Source organism: Haemaphysalis longicornis, unplaced genomic scaffold (genome assembly GCF_048455015.1).
Source record: "Haemaphysalis longicornis isolate Haplotype H1 unplaced genomic scaffold, Haemaphysalis longicornis Haplotype H1 scaffold_10, whole genome shotgun sequence".
NCBI classification, from domain to species: domain Eukaryota; kingdom Metazoa; phylum Arthropoda; class Arachnida; order Ixodida; family Ixodidae; genus Haemaphysalis; species Haemaphysalis longicornis.
In genome coordinates this window covers 7,377,056-7,394,275 of record NW_027526204.1, presented here as the reverse complement: position 1 = coordinate 7,394,275, position 17,220 = coordinate 7,377,056, and the positions used below count along the sequence as shown (strand labels likewise).

The following is a 17,220-nucleotide window of genomic DNA, read 5'->3' as shown; positions in this document are numbered from 1 at the left end:
GTTGCAGCCGTCCAGCGAGCGGCCGGACGGTCACCAGTTCGGGAGAATGTCTGCGCGCAAGCTCTACGCGCGCACGGGGCAGCAGAGCTCGACCGGTTCTCCCGCTGCGTGGCTGGCCAGAGGAAAAAGCCACCGTCGGCTGGAACGTCAGAGGCGCGTCATGCCTGTTTACGCGATCCGCCGGCAGGTGCAGAGTGGTCTGCGGCGGAGCTTTTTTAAATGCTTCTGACTGATTAACGAGACGTTTCACGGGGCTACCACTTGTGTCCCAGCTTATTTGGGGGTACTTACTACGCATTAAAAATAAATTTGGCCGAGGTGAAATTTGAGTGCAGTTGGCCTTTAAAGGGACAGACAACCGATTTTTGTCGCGTATATGTTCTCTAGCTCATATGAAAGCCGGCGTTTTATATAGCCCGGTAACCACAAGCAATTTTTAAACAAACTGGAAGAAATAATTTTAATTTGGCAGCAAACTTCCTGAAATCGGAAGGGTGGCGGTTCGTAGTGTCGAAACTTGACACTACAATATGTGTCCCTGTCACGTGACCTGCAAACCTAGCAGCTCCTGTAACTGCTGAAATGTTTATTTACGTATTGAAAACCTTTTAACACAAGTATTTGTACAAGCTTAAATAGTATATGTATTTCTAAACATTACTTTGAAAATTCTTAAGACACGCCGCCCGCCGCCGCTGGGTTGCTCCCAGTGTGGCTAACTGAGCCACCATGCCCGGAATCAACGGCAGCGTTCAGTAAACAGACCTAGCGAAGGAGCTTTGACGGTTCTGTCTGAGTCAGGGGCGTTTGTTCTGCCAAAATATTTGATTTCAGTCTCCAAATACGCCAACGGCAGCTTAACAAAAAAAAACAAAAAAACGTCGCGCCCGGGGAGAATCGAACTTCCCGCCCCCACGTGAAGCCAGATTCTACCTATCGTCTATCCCAACAGATGGCGCATTCGTGCAAAATTGACCCTTGCATTAAAAAAAAACACATAAAGGAACAGGAAAGCCTGCGATTCAAACTTTTTTAGCTGGGAACAAGTTTTTAAATGTCGTTTTTTATTTCGCATACAGACAAAAATATGTTGGCGAGCTACTCTATGTCATGGTTGCCAGCATTAGTTTTGGGGGGGACACATACGACTCGTAGATCAAAAAATTCGATTTAAAAAGTTCTAGAGCGTTATCAGCAAAACCGTTTCTCGTCAAGGTGCTGTAAGTGATGCTCTTTCATTTGGGATAGAGAATATATACTCGACAAAAATCGGTTGTCTGTCCCTTTAAGCTTTGAAAGCTTCTTCTCGAGCTCTTCCTCAGAAACTTTTTCAGGCATTCACGGGCTTCCTTGAGTCGCCAAGAAAGATCCTTCAAGCGGTGGAGGAGGCGTTTTTTTTATCTTTCAAGGGCGTAATTTGCCCGCCGCAGAGTAGCAAGTTTCTCGCTGCTTTGTTGGGCACGTGAAAAGTGAATACGAGCTGGCCTCGAGCTGCTCTTTTTTCTTCAGTGCCCGTGTTTGGTGGATCCGCACAGTGTCAGACAAGCTGAAATATTTCTGGCAAACTGTTGTTCCCGCACTCAGGAAAAAATCACATTTCTTGTGGCGCCACCTGCTATTCATGTCGATGAAGGCACTCCTTGGTGCTGCATGGGGGTATTCGACGCTGCTGGGTCCACCAGCACCAATTTTAATATTTTGCACGTGACCCAGTAAAGACTTCACGTCTTCAACTGATGAGAACTTGCTTACAAGTTGGAGATCTTCAATGGCAACAGACCTGCCCATCAAGAGTACGCGGGCTTCCATTCTTTCGTCGATCTCGACAAGCCGCGGTGCGGCGAACAAACCGACATCGACGCTACTACCAAGTGGACGAGCTTCCGCTGCGTCAGCAGCCGGAGGCACCGACTTGAAAGACTGGCCGGGAGGGCTTCTGTTTCGCATCAACTCTAGGAACACAATGCTCTTGGCGGCACCCATTTCGATATGGTTGATATATCCCCATGACTTGGAGGGAAGGCACACGAGTGACGGGTTGTCGAACAACATCTCAAATGTTAAAAGGTGCCACTGCCACAGAAACCGAAACTTCCTCTTGAACATTGCTTCCGTTCGCGCAGTCATCACCACGGTCTGGTTCTGACGGCATGCAAGACTCTTGGTTCCCATCGGGACTGGCGCACGTTGAGCTGTTGCTCTTTTTAGCTGGGGCGAGAGGTTGCCTGTCGGCAGGCCGCTTCCTGGTTTTTAATGTTTTAGACACATAAGCAGGCTGGTCGGGAAACCTGGTTGGCACGGCGTCCTTTGCCAATAATGCGCGGCGAGGCTTGCTTACCAGGACATGTCCATTGTGCTCCGCTGTCCAAGTCTTCGAAACAAGGTGAGGCTCGAAGTGCAGCTCACACATATAGTCCGTCGGCTGCAGAAGTAGATCCTTTCTTGGGATGGCGCGTTTAGCCTCCCTTTATCCTTCTGTGCTGAGAAGAGTGAAATCTTTTCACGGCAGGACTTGCATCCCGTTGAGCAGCGGGGAACAAAGCAGCTTTTGCCCATCACCGCAGTTCTTATGAGTGCATGATGGGCAAAAAAGACGTTTCGCACAGGATCGCGATGAGACCGCGTGCAAAGCACCGCTATCACAGTTCACAAAATTAATACTACTTGTGTTTTTTTCAGATAAAAAAACGTGAAGTCCGTCGTAGGCGCGCTTGCGACGTACGCGTGTACTTTCGCTCGAATGAACGTGCGCGCTGTGGTCTTCGCCACGGAAGGACTCAAAAGGACCACACAAGACCAAAAACATTTTTTGTCTTTATTTTAGTCTGAGTGTTTTCAAGTCAAGTCAAGTCAAATTTTATTATCCGATACACAGAAGTGTAGCTCTGGATGGTCTCCTGGGCTAAAAGCTGCAATGAGCAGCTTGACCCTGTCAAGCTGCTCATTGCAGCTTTTAGCCCAGGAGCCTTTGTACATAATGGCAACAATGCAACATTGACAATTTACAGGAAGAAGAAAATAAATTACTGTACGATTACATCTCACTGGAAGTAATGATACAAACACAAAAAATACAGATACATTCTCACTGGCCTAAGTAATGTTCATACAATCAATGTACACTCATTACATTGGGAATTCTATACAATGACATAAAACATACATGCGTCATAAGTACGCAACGTCAAAAGCAATAAAATTTTATAACAGAAACACACTAAGATACACATGTTAAGTTAATGAAATACTCGCGTAAACGCTTGCGACTAGCGATACTTACATTGTTATATTTATTAAGTAGCACAGGGAGGTTGTGTTTTAATGATTGCATTTTGTATTGTGTACGAAAACGGGGAACGAACCATGGTTCAGGATCTCTAGTCTGGACAGCTGTATCGTGTGGCCGTAGGGATGATAACAGTATTAAAAAATCTTTTAAATTACATTGGGAGAAGAAGAAACAGTGCATAAGTCTGTAGTTATAGTGGTTTTCAAATCATTCGGTCCACTAATGCTATATTGCGTAAAGCTGCTTTCTGAAGCACAGTGATTTTATCTACATTATTTTTTGTAGTCGAACTCCAAACGAGACTGCAGTAGTTACACTGTAAAAAATGTCTGTAAATTTACAGAGTTTTTACATACAATGTCTGTTGCCGTACAGAAGTTTTCTGTTATGCTTAGTAAACAGAAACCTGTTAACAGAAACAACACACATTTTCTGTTATTTCCTCGTCTTGACCAATAACAGGCGTGAAATCGTGAAAATATTGTACTATTAATTTGCATAAAATAGAATAAAATATGAATAATTTTTTAAATGTTTAACAAGAATTTACTTAACCGTCGAACAGCGCCCGGCCGAGGTCATTTTGTTGCGCTCCTGCAATTCTGAAATGCGGCCCATTGCAAATGGCCGCCCTGTAGGTACTAGCACAACGATTCAGCGGCGGGCTTCTTTCTTCAATTCTTCATCTTCCCAGGGTGAGTACTAAATTTGAACTATGTCCTGTGGAGGCTGCGCCTAGTTCCTGTTTATGGCTCTCTTTTTCGTACCTGCCCTGTTGTTTGTTGGCTTGTTGGATGGAAACAGATTGTTATGAAGTGCTCGCCCCGTAGCGTAGCGATACGTCGCCTCGTGGGACAAGAGCGTTGTGCCGTGCCTATATAGTGACGCTCGCCTTAATACGAGTTTTTTTTTTCTTTTGATGAATGTTATACGCACGAAGCAGCCGCCTTTCTATTTACCAGCTGGTGACCGCAACTCAACACCACCTCGCGCGTTGTCTGTGGTTATACATAGGCATTGTCTACCGTAGGTTGCTAAAAGTTCCGTTCAGACGAAATGAAATTCGGCGGATCAGATGCCGTTTTCCGTCGTGGGGTTTAGTGTAAAGGTTACGTCTCTGCTTACGGATGTTATAATTACGGGTTCGAGTCTCCCCAAGCTTTCCTCTCTTTTTTTCTTTTTGTGGCCGTGGCTTACTTTCTAACAGCTGTAGCTATATTTCACGCCCCGTATGAACACATCGCTACTGGAAAAAGGTTCATTGGGCCTTTTTCCAGTGGCGACCTGCACATGCGCGGGCTGCCGGTCCACCATAATTGGCAGTTGCCTCGGGTGAAATAAACAAAAGCGCGCCCCCTCAGCTTGCTGCTTGGGGAGCGGCTATGCTTCTTAGGGCTGCACGTTTTTATTTTCTCTTTCCGGGAAGTTCGCAGTGAGTTCGTACATGCACACAAAAAAGGCTTTCAAAGAAAGGGCCAGAAATGTTTGGCGCTGCGCGCTGTGAGCACTTGGCTACCTGTGAGGGAGCAAGGAAAATGAAAAAAAAAAGTAAAGAAAAGGGGGTGCTTCGGCCACTGCAGGTTAGTCACGCGAGCGTGCGCCTGCTACCGTGGCATTAATTTGAGAGGCACGGGTGACAGCTGGGTGCGGGAGGGATTGCAGGACCAGAATATTTCGCGCACGGGTTCCCCGAAAGCCAAACATTTTTGGGGACGTGCTTTACGTGCATTACAGCATGATACCATACATAAAACCCTGCAAACGATGTTGTTTTGTTGGTGCACATGTATTTTATATGCGGAACGTATGCTATTCTTGTTGCAGGGTTATTGCAGCCATCAACCCTGACATGGAGCAAAGGTGGAGAAGTCAAAGCAAAAGCAGCATTTCCTGTTTCCGAATGTCGCATCCCTGATCACTGTGGTGGAAGACCATGAAATCTACTAGGCCCCCCACTCCAATTTCCCTGAGCAGCAGTGAAAATGTCTCTGGTGGAAGCGCCTTGCACCAAACGTGCCGCATTCTTGGTTACTTTGCTATTGTATAAATTGACATTTAAATGTTCTCTGCTTTTTTGTGATTTCATTAATGTGGAAAAGATGTTATGTTCCTAGTCTCACAACACTTCCTCCCTCATTTTTCATTACCATGGTGTTTGCGTTATGTTGCATCTTTCTGCTTCCAGAAAGCAGGAAAAATGTGGGATTTTATTTTATTGGTCTTTTTTTTTTTGGAAGTAGAAAAAAATGTGTTCCTAGTCCTATCGGAGCTCTCACCGTAGTAGTATTGTACTGTAGTAATATGACATGTGAACATTTTGTAGCTTAATGTCACTGTAGAAAAAGTGTTCTTAGTTTAACGTCACTGATTACGTTCTGTAAATAGTTTGTTTTGCCTCAGTGGCGTGTTTGTGGGCATTTCTGAAAGTTGAAAAAAAGGTGATCTTCCTAGTCGAACAAAACCTCTGCCATTGAAAGTCTGCTTTTGTTCACTGTGCCACAATATCATGATTTGTGATTTTGTTTTCATACTCAGATCCTCATATTTGAGATTGTTGATACGTTGTTCGTAACTAAGTTAATTCTTGGTAGCAACAGCCTTAAGTTTGGCAGAAAAATAAATAATGTTAATGATACTTTCACCCTGCTTTCTTGTGTGCCTGAGTGGTCACTTTATGCTATGTACTGCACACCAGTAATTGTGTGGGCAGTTTCAAACAATATGATGCAGGGTGATGTTTTATTTTCAAGGCATGATTATTCTCACCCATGAAGCATAAAGCCGCGAATTCAACTGCAGTACTTTCAAGATGTGAAAAAGTAACAGGACATGTATTTTATGAAGGACCATAACCGAAATCGTGTCACGGCGCTGAATACTTTTGCTTTGACTTATTTTAGCAGAGATTGATGTCAAAATAAGTCAGAGCAAAACAATTTAACCTTACTTGTTAAGTGAGCAAAACAATTGAACAAGAAACGTGAAACAGTACATTATTATATTTTGGTAAAAAAATGATGTATGCACAACACAAATAGTCTATAGAAAAGCTGCCAGTATAAAACAGAAGGTTCACAGATTTTCTGGAGGAAAACACAACCTTAAAAAACAAGAAAATTTATAAAAAAGCAGAAAACTAAAAACCGAAAACAGGGAATTGACATAAATTTTCTGTAGTGAGAAACAGAAAATGCTTGTTAAATAACAGAACCATGAAAAACCGAAAACAGGGAATTGACATAAATTCTCTGTAGTGAGAAACAGAAAATGCTTGTAAAATAACAGAAACATGAAAAACAGAAAACATAACTTTACAGAAAATTTCTGGCAGGACAGCTGCCAGAAAATTTCTGTTTTTTCGAGCAAAAATTTTTTACAGTGTAGCCTGAGATGTAAATAGAGCATAGTATAGTTGAATTTTAACATTAACCGGCAGCAATGCTCTACTGCAAGATAATGCGGCCACCGCGACAGACAGGCGTCGACACAGAAATTGTATATGACTATTCCAACTCAGATTGAAAGTAAGTGTAACTCCAAGAACTTTATGCTATGCCAAACTGGTTCGTGGTCTGGTTGCTGTATTTCTGTGCACGTGGCCTTAGCGCCTGAATACAGACGTACCCGATTACTGAAGCCGTAGTCGTCGGCTTGACAGCTGGAGCATCGCTACTATTCACGCACGGAAGCTTCATTTGAAAATTTTGATCAAGTCCTCGTGCATTCGTGGGAAAAAACTGCCTGATCCTACTTTATTTTTCCAGGGCTCCCGTGACGATATGGTTCTGTCACCTTAAATGAGGGGGTCATAAATAATGGCCCGCATTGAACGGATTGGACTGAGGTAGTTCCGGGCAATAAACAAGCGAAATGGAGGTCGACGTGGAAGCGGCGGCGACTTCCCTAAGGTGAATGCATAACTGTTAACGGTGTTCCGTGACGCTGCCCTCCCGTCTCTCGCGTTGGTGCAGTAGCATTAGTACTCAATGCTGTAAATTTCATTTGAAATCATTCAAGTAAGCATTTTGAATGTGTTTACACGTGAGAAAGCTCCGCGCGACATGCCTGTGACTTATCCACAGCATACTAATTACGCTCTTATGACGGTACGCAAAGCAGATTGCAAGATATAACGTGACAGACTTTGCAACGAAACAAAAAAAAAGCCGGCATCAATATAATAGCTGCTTCATCTCGTGTCACACAAGAGCAAACCATTCAATCATGCTAGCATGCAAATACCATAATAGGTAGTGGGATCCCGCTACTTATTGTGCAAAAAGGAGGAGTGGCACACCACCCATTTTTAAAGCGAAACTACCACCGATGGCGTTCTGTCAAACAACTAGCGCATTTCCCCATAGACCGGTTGGTCGACCTAAAAGCTCTGATACGATCTCTGTACACACGGCGCGTGCGTGAAAGCGGGAACCGCGAGGGAAGTCTTTCTCTCTCTCTGGAACAGGACTTGTCCTAGTGGTCACTTGAAAATCGCGAAAAAGGAACGGTTCTAAATAAGACAACACAAGCGTCGATTATGAAGAGAGAGTACAAGAGTGCGTGTTTATCTCATAAACCCCGTATCGATATACATGCAGGTCGTTCTCAGATGCGTTTCCTCAGTGAGCGAAAAAGCGTAGCATGGGTTCGATCTTAGCTTGCGATTTGGGTCCTTGAAGGTTTGACGATCGGCTGGACGCTCTGCCAGTGAAAGTGTGACGCACTTTTAGCTTTCGCACTTCCCACCACTTTCGTTGGGAAGGGATGGTGATTTTTTCATTAAAAGGGTGGTTCTGCACAAGATATCAGGTAGGTAACCAAGCTGCTACCACCTCCCAAATCGGTGACACGTGACACATTTTGCATACTCTTGCAGTTTTCAACGCGTATGATAACGTGAGATGCATGTTGCGTTCCTCGATAACTCGATAGAGCACCTGGGGCAGTTCTTAGGTTGAGGAATTAAATGAAACGAATTCCATTCCAGGAGTTGAAATGGGCTAAATTCTGTCATCATGAGGAATTGAAACGAATGGAATCACGCAAGTTCTAATTCCTCGGAAAGTAATCGGAATAGAATGGGGATGCCCATTCCGCAACACTGCACTGTGTATTGGCCTCTTGCTCTTATTGGCATGTTGCTCATTCGGGACTTCTTTTTCCTGTTTGGTGTTGCGGCTGGCCCGAGGCGCAGCCAGCGTGCATGGAGGAAACGCGAGGAGTAGAGTAGACGGCGATCCAGTCGCCGCAAAGGCATTCCGTTCGGCGCCGCGGAGGCGGTTGCCATGGCAACGCCCTACCGCGGCCGACCGCGCCGCATCCTCCGGCTGGGACGGCGGCCAGTTTCGAGCCGCTCTCCGCACAGCCGCCGCAGTCGACGAGGGAACGTCCCATCTGGGAACACGATTGCGTTCAAGTTTGCCGCGAAGGAATAAGGGCTTATTTAGTACGATATTATCTGTTGCGGCTGTGTCTCGCGCTAAACGACTGGGAGCCACAGCTAAAGCTGGGAGAACAAACAAGAACACTGGTAAAGACAGACTTGCCTTACTGCTACCAGACTATCATGGCAGCGCAGCACAGCGTATGGAAGCGTGGAAGCTGGTTTTAGCGGCGCGGCAGCCGCGCTGTTTCTAAAAGCATGCTTCTAAATCCCACGGTTAAAACGATAAAAAAATGCAATCGTAATGAAGGGGAAACAGAAAAAAATGGTCCCAGTGCCAATCTAGGGGAAGATGGTCCCATGATCGGGTCCAAGTGCCTCCTTTCAAGTTAGCAAGGTCTGAACTTTTTTTGCGGTTTTGACTTGCACCCTGCGCGTTTTAGCTAAAGGGTTAAGAAAGACCCGCCGCGGTGGCTCAGTGGCTAAGGCGTTGCGCTGCTGAGCACAAGGTCGCGGGTTCGATTCCCGGCCGCGGCGGCCGCTTTTCTGATGGAGGCGAAAAGCAAAAACGCCCGTGTGTACGAGATTTCGGCGCACGATAAAGATCCCCAGGTGGTCAAAATTAATCCGGAGCCCTCCACTACGGCGCGCCTCATCGCCTGCGTTGCGACAGCGCGTTAAACTCCAAAATCAATCAAAGGGTTAAGAAAGAGATTGGAGGCTTTAATGTTAAGCTAGAATTCAGCACTAATCGCATGAAGTGTGTAAAGTACACGCAAGAAAGAAGTTGTGAACAACGCAATTTAAAGAACCCGTACCGCTCTCCAGCTATGACTTTCTTTTTGTAATCAAACCGAAACAGCGAAAAAAAGAGAAATACAGAGCGAGGACGACAAGGAATCCGCAGTCCTTGTCGTCTTCGCTCTGTATTTCTCTTTTTTTTTTTGCGCTGTTTTGGTTAGATTATGTTCCAACACTCCCTGTTTCCGCGTTAATCAATTTATTTTTATAGTCTACGCAACTAGTAAAGCTCGAAATGTGCCGACAAGTACTATAAAATGCAATCTAAAACGAGGTACGGAATGATACAGCTCATTTTGTCCGAAGTAAAACTCTTTTTTTTTTTTAATGGCAGCGAAACAGTACTTTTGTCAGATGTACAAGGAAAACTAGCTACAAATAAATATAGTACAATAGAACCCCGTTCCAACATTACAACAACCGCAGCAAATGATGTGAATGATATTCGCGTTGGGCTGTTTGACAAAAAGGGAAAATAGCAGAGATCGAGAAAATTGTGTCTCTCTCTGTGTCTGCACCAATCGTGCGCACTTTACCAGTGAAAAGTAACAGTGTTCCAGCTATGGTTGCCCGATCCAAAAAAGTAACTCTGTTACAGTTACCGTTACAGGATTTTTAAAATGTTGCTGTGGAAAAGTAAATCATTACATTTCCGTTATAAAAGTAAGTAATATAGGACAAATCAAATGATCGAGTTTATTTAGTATGAACGTATAAAATTACACGTGGTGAGACCCTACAGAGGAAGGGAACCTAAAAGGGGCGCACTCAAGCCCAACACCAACAGTCGTTCTGCGCGCCTTATTTTGTTGTACGAGCCTCTTTGTAGATGCACCCCTGGTGTCGGGAAATTTGTTTGCAAAACTCATTTCAACTTAGGGTGAGTTGTTTCTCAAAGTTGGCATCCGAGGCATCCTTCTTTTCGCAGGTCTAATTTGCAGTTTCCTTTTTTCTTTTTCTTGCTTCTGCTCGCTCAAGACGGCGGAATAGCTCAAGACGCCACCTCTAAGACCGACCTCCGACCTTCGTCTTCCGAAGGAAAGATAATCCAGCCTCTTTGCGACCTCCCCTCCTAAACTGCAAGGGGAGCTGTGTTGTGGAGAGAAAAGGTGGAGAGAAAAAAGTTCGGAAAAGTAGAAAGCGGGAACTGTACGTAGGCCTTTAAGAAGTATTGCTTTCAGATAGTTTTCTATAAGAAAGGAAGTAACTGTAACGGAATTGCCTGCTACCGTTACTCCGTAAAAAAGTGACTAGTTACAGTTACAAGCTACTGAAAGAGTAATTAGTTACCCCTAACGCGTTACTAGTGACTACTTATTGCACAAGACTGGTTTGCACAAAACGAGTATAATGACATACCACGCAGTAATAGGGAGTGGGAAAGGTACACGTGATGGCGGGTGCGGGGGGAACGCGAGACGGCGATATTTTGTGCACAGGTTCTCCGAAAGCCTGACTTTAAATGAGGGGGGGGAGGGGGGGCTTACTGTTAATTTTAATTTTAGTTCGCCGTGGCAGCCGCTAGGAGGACCGGTGCCGGAAAGGTCCATTTAACCTTATAACGCAGTAGTCATCGGTTTTCTCTCTCTTTTTTTTTTTTTGCCTTTTCACATAATTATAATTTTCACAACTTACATTAGTTTTCGGTGTCCTAACTTTTTTCTGTTGGTTTAGCGGAGGGCTTATAATACCGTCGGACGGCATATAGACACAGCCTCATATACAAATGCACTCGACTTCCTTGAAACGATTTTTCGTGTAATTATTTGTTGAGAATCGTTCCTCGATGACGTTTTATTCTTTTTTTTTCGGCATCTCCGATTGCATTGGAAAAAACATGTAGTGATCCTGCAGTAAATTTGTCTGCATGCAGACTTCAGACGTGGCCTACGTCGTCTTCTTGACCCCAACCGCGGCCGGAGCCCCGCTAGCCGTTCCCGGTCCGCCGGACTCCTGATCTATTTCTTTGAAGCAGGGGCTCCAAACGCTCCTCCCGCGGGCCGCACGCGGCCCTCGGACCTTTTGATTCGAACCTATTTATTAGAAATATTCTTGTTCGCAATTCTGCGTTATTTTAGGCCAGGGGATGGTTATGCGGAATTGCCAAAAACGACTGTTTATTTGTTGAATATTTGGTGGAATATTTAAACCTTTCGGAGGCTTCGCTTTAAAAACGCAGAAAGCCAAAACGAACAACTTCAGCTGCGATGCGCACAGTTGGTAGCAAAATGCGATACCTTCGTATAAAAACTGTTAGACAGTGAAGCTGTTAGATAGTAATGAAAATGATGTTACGAAAGGAGTCACAAAAGCGCTTTGAATTGCACTTTCGCAATACAGTTAATTGACTCATATTAATACGAACTCCATGAGGACCACAAAAACCTTCGAACTAACACAACTTTCAAATAAACAGAATCCCGCCGTGGTGGCTCATTGGCCAAGGCGTTGTGCTGCTGAGCCCAAGGACGCGGGTTCAATTCCCGGCCGCGGCGGCCGCTTTTCCGATGGAAGCGAAAAACGAAAACGCCGATGTGTTCGAGATTTCGGCGCACGTTAAAGATTTCCAAGTGGTCTAACTTATTCCGGAGCCCTCCACTACGGCGCGCCTCATCGCCTGCGTAGCGTTGGCGGGTTAAACCTCACAATCAATCAATCAATCAATCAATCAATCAATCAATCAATCAATCAATCAATCAATCAATCAATCAATCAATCAATCAATGAAACAGAAAGTACCATGAAAGCATTGCCATAACTACGCTAAACGTCGCCCTTCTTGATTTTGGTCGCAACCTTGACTTCTCGCCAATTCAAGCGCACGACATTGTCCTGAGTGTTAAGACTCATCGCTAAAGTTGAAGCCTGAAGCGTCCAGCACGCAATCTGCTTACACGGAGTTGTGTGCAGCAAAAAAGTTTGGTTTCAACGGCCAGTTGCCATGCGCCGACGTAACACGGTGCACGGTGGTGTTTTGACGGTGAAAATTTTGAATTTAATCGAGAAATGACGGCCACATGTATGCTTTTATTCAAAATACCTTCCAATCAATCGACATAATTAGTTTTTGCTTCAAATTATCGGGGAATTTTTCTATTGAATTGCAGGTATAATTGCCGAGAACAGCTAGAACACCACTTGAAGTTAACCGAAAATTCTAATTAGGCTTCTTTTAACTATCGAGAGTAGATTTTATATTGTATGCGAGCGTATTGACCGGACGTATAGTTCGAACGAGTCCAAGGAACACAATACGATTGTTATGTGCGATTGAAGCTATTTCTCAGTTCAATATTGTAATTTAATTTGAAATGGCTGCAGTTTTATTCTAACAGACAAACATGAGGTTGCCTGTTTTACGTTGTTTTCGAGGCGCTAATGGAATGTCTTAGGAGCAGCGGCTTTATGTTCGTTCTATCAAAACTGCGACTGGTAAATTGCCCGTGATATCGCCTAAGCTAAAACTCCCCACGATCATGTAGCCGCCTCAGAAGTCAGACTTCATTTATACGTTTCGGGGTCTCCTCACCAAAACAAGAGTTACAGCCATTTTCTGTAACCATTCTCATCCCGTAGATGTTCACATGTTTACAACAAAAAAGAATTATTCAACGCTTATCATTTCACTGTGGACCACCTAATTACGACAAGTAAATGAACTCGCCGTGATGAAAGATCTGTCGGGCGGCACCATAACTTTACCTGACATGTCTACGCTGGATTTAAAGCTACAGCAGTTTCCCGAATAAGTTGGGGCTTTGTCGCCAAGCGTAATCTGCTGAACGATCCTGCTGACATAACAGGGCAAAGTAGAAATGCACACGAGCGAGCGACTTACCACTGCATTGTAAAAAAATGACTTCATTGCCACCTACTCGCGAAAAAATGATGTATAACAAATAGTTGAATAAAGGAAGACCAGGTGCAGCTTTCCGGCTTACCGCAATTTTGCCAGGTGTGATTACTATAATGTTATTGAGCGCAGTGCAATGACTTTTCGCACAGCCAATGATGGGGCAAAAGCTTGCTTTGTGCGCAGTTTCAAGTTTATGACTTCGTTCTCCAAGGCTTCATGGCCTTTTAAATATCCCTTTGAAGTGTATGAGTAGTAACTTTGACATGCAAACTATTCGGATTTTCATATTCGAGACCACTGCTTGATCAGTGCGAAATATCACTTTTTCTTGTGAATTAACTAGGTTCCCGTGCAGTTATATTTTTCAGCAGGAAAGCTGGGGAGGAACCAATAATAACAGAGTGATTGTTCGTTGACATTCCGTCTTGCTCGCCAACTGGAGGTTGAGGTGGCTTTGAGCTTTCCGGGGGACTTCTCGTTGCCAAAGTAAAATGAGGGCCATGAAGACGAAGTTTGCAGTATGACAACAAAATTTATGCATGCATCTTTACATTCATGCAAGATAGTAAAACAGGGGAAAGCATCCGTATTGACGACCTGGGAACAAATCTCTGTTCGGCGAATCCGATAGTACAGAGCAGCGCACACAAAATACCGGAATATTCGTCCACTCGCAGGGAAGGATTTTTCACCTTCACTTATTCCTCGCGGTCGCTCATTATCACCGTCTCTTATCCCTCGGTCGCCCACGTCGTCCGCTTCGGCGCGTTCTTGGAAAACTGCGCATTGAGCTCCTGAAAGGGTTGCTTAGCTTATTTAGTAACGCTCTGTTGCCTTGGCTAGCGGCCGCTGCACCGCTACACGAATGGTAGAGGTGGCCCGATCCAAGTGCAAGGGTTCTAGGCGAGCTCCCGCCGAAGCCGGCGCCATGCACGCCCCTTCTCCCGTTCCCATGCGCCGAAAGAAATTCGAGGAGGGACAGGTGGCTGACCCTTAGGGCGAACGTCCATCGGGATTCAGAATCCAAAATTTGGGGTACAAAAAAAAACTAGAATAACACATTCGTTTTTGGGGGTATTTTTACAAGGCCTTTCCGGTGCATGAGCATATGATTGCACACAGAGTTAAGCACACGCACGTTCCAGTGCAGGTTGATTTCGGTACAAAGCGGTGATCCAGGAATTGATGATAGGAAAAAAGAAAAAGGCACAGTGAAAAGTTTCAATCAACTACAAATTTTTTTTATGTTATTAATATTTTCTTTATCCCGGCATAACCATAAGTGCACTCAATTTCTTCGAAACGATTTCTTCAGAAATTGTGTATAAAAAGGGTTCCTCAATCGCGTTGTATTGGTTTCTCTTTGGGCAGCATCTCAAAGATTTATTTTTCTAAAAAAACGGCGTCTTATGGTAATATTTATGCACAATTATGAATCCGCATATTTTTAAACGATTTAAATTGTAGTTATTTATTAAGGATCGTTCATCAATCCTCTTTCATTTAATTACCTTTCCTGTAAATCTTCTTTGAATAGCAGCGCTAGCGACTGAAACGAATTATTGAAATTGCGAATTTGTGACGACTTAGTTATGCCCAATGTTTATTTTTTTAATTGCGAACAGTATGGATATCTAATTCACGGTTGAGACCTAATTGTGGTTTGTACAAAATAAGTACCACTTCAATGGTGAAAAAATCTTGCAGTCAATTCGTTCTTGCTTTCACACTTAGACATTTAGAGAGTGCTAGTAGTTCATCAGCCGGTTATTCGTGGATGCTAGTAAACAAAAACAAACCTATGAACGCAACGACCACCCAATCCCGAAAAACACAAGCACGCGCGGTTCCTCCATTTGGATGTAATGGCTCGTTGGATCCAGTGGCGCGTTGGATCTAGGGACTCGGATGGATTTCTTGACTCATTGGATCAATTGGCGCGTTGGATCTAGTGACTCGGTCGGATCTCTTGACTCATTGGATCTTCTGATTCTGGCATCACGTGACCTACTTGATCTCCTGACTCGTTGGATCTAATGACCCGTTGCATCTAGTGACCATAAGCGCTGTCCGCCTGGGGGCAAAGACGGTTGGGCCTCCCTGCCTGCAAGTAAAGAAAAAATAACTGCAGCAGAGGAATGGAGTGTCTGCCCTTTGTGGTGAAATTTAAATGCTTCGGTCCGGCTGGGTCGTCAGTGTTAGGCCCGGTAAAGAGAAGGGATGCATAGGAAGGAAGGAAAGAAGGATGTAGAAGGAAGGTAGGAAAGTCAAGCTGGCTAAAGCCTAGGGAGTATAGGCGCGGCGGCGGCTTTTCTGATGGAGGCGAAAAACAAAACACCCGTGCGTGCGAGATTTCGGCGCGCGTTAAAGATCCCCAGGTGGTCAACATTAATCCGGAGCCCTCCACTACGGCGCGCCTCATCGCCTGCGTTGTGTCGGCGCGTTTACAGTCGATCTATAATAGTCTGGAACCTACACGTTGACGACGCGGACATAATTCGGGCTCATTGCTAGGTCCTGAGGCACATGTGGGCGCATGGCAGGCCCGTTACTCTCCAACATGCCAAGAAAAAACTATCCTGAGAGTCATAAGCAACTCTGTTTCTTTGGATTAACTGAGGCGAACACGAAAGCAAGCAACACAGCCGTTCTGAAAGTAAAAGGAACGCCCACCCACCGTGGCAAGCAAATTTTCCAAGACGGTCGTGCCGGAAGTTATGGACAATCTTCTTGACAACAATTTGTAAACACTTTCTGTGCGTAGTCCGTCTGCGCGCTCACTTCAATAAAAAAAAATCAAAATGCTTATAGTGTACTGCGCTGATTTTTACCCTGTTCTTTTCCCCGTTAACTTGCAGATATGTTTTCAAATACGTTTTCAAAAAGGCGCGTTCTTCCTCCACGACAATATCCTAGACGTGTCCGTAAAAATAACAGCTGGCGGGAACAGTGCTTGCAAATTCATTTTAGCACGACAGCCCAGCCTACATAATACACTTCATAAGATTTGCTGCATTTTGAGGGGCTACGTATGTTTGTCATGTTTTGGATATTGAGAGTGTGCATGTAATTTATGTAATTTGATTGTATATAATTCAGAAGGCGACTAAGGAACTGTTACGCTTTCTACGGGCGACACCAGACTATAGACTGAACGCCTCCAGTGTCAGTGCTTCAGCGCTGGGCATACGTGTCTACTCCAACTTCTCTTCATTCTTTCTTTTCTCTTTTTTGCCTATTTTCCCTTTCCCACGTGCGGGATAGCAAACTATGCTCTAGCCAGGTTAACTTTCCTGCCTTCCTTTTACACCCTTCCTTCCTTAAAAAATTACATAAACAAGGCTTTAGACCATCGTAAACACCAGTCAATTGTCTTATCTGATTTACATGCCACAAAAAAGAGCGAATATAAATTAACAACCTGTCCTAAATGAAAAAAAAAAAAAAACAGGTGTCCCCAGGACGAGGTATTAAACAAAAATATATAAATGTTGAATTTTTAAATATACCTGGCAAAGATCAAACATGGCATTACCCAAAAAATAAAATTACTGCTCCAGATTGTTGTTCACACCCACATTAAGCAGAAATAAAAATATAACGGCTGTCTCAAACAGGGAAGCACCGGATATATCGGTCACCTAAAAGTGTTCGCACCCAAATGTCCGTACACCGAAACGCCCGCGCACCGAAATGTCCGCACCGAAACGACCTTTACCGAAATGTCCTGCAGCGAAACGTCCTAGACCCGTCTTCGTCAGCCTTCCTAGAATGATTGGAGGCTGTTCAACGAGAACTGCCATTCGAAGACACCTGAAAAAGCCAGGTGATTCGAGCTTAAATACCTTTACTATCTTCGAAGAATTAATAACTTGGGTCTTTGTTGAATGT

General features: G+C 44.4%; 1 long non-coding RNA gene across 1 annotated transcript; it reads left to right on the top strand.

Annotated features, from left to right (window-relative positions):
* Window positions 1–3,608: 3,608 nt before the first annotated feature.
* LOC144157591 (uncharacterized) lies at window positions 3,609–5,930 on the top strand. The gene is made up of 2 exons (XR_013319787.1): window positions 3,609–3,984; window positions 5,114–5,930. It is a non-coding gene; the product is annotated as an uncharacterized LOC144157591 (long non-coding RNA).
* Window positions 5,931–17,220: the final 11,290 nt, after the last annotated feature.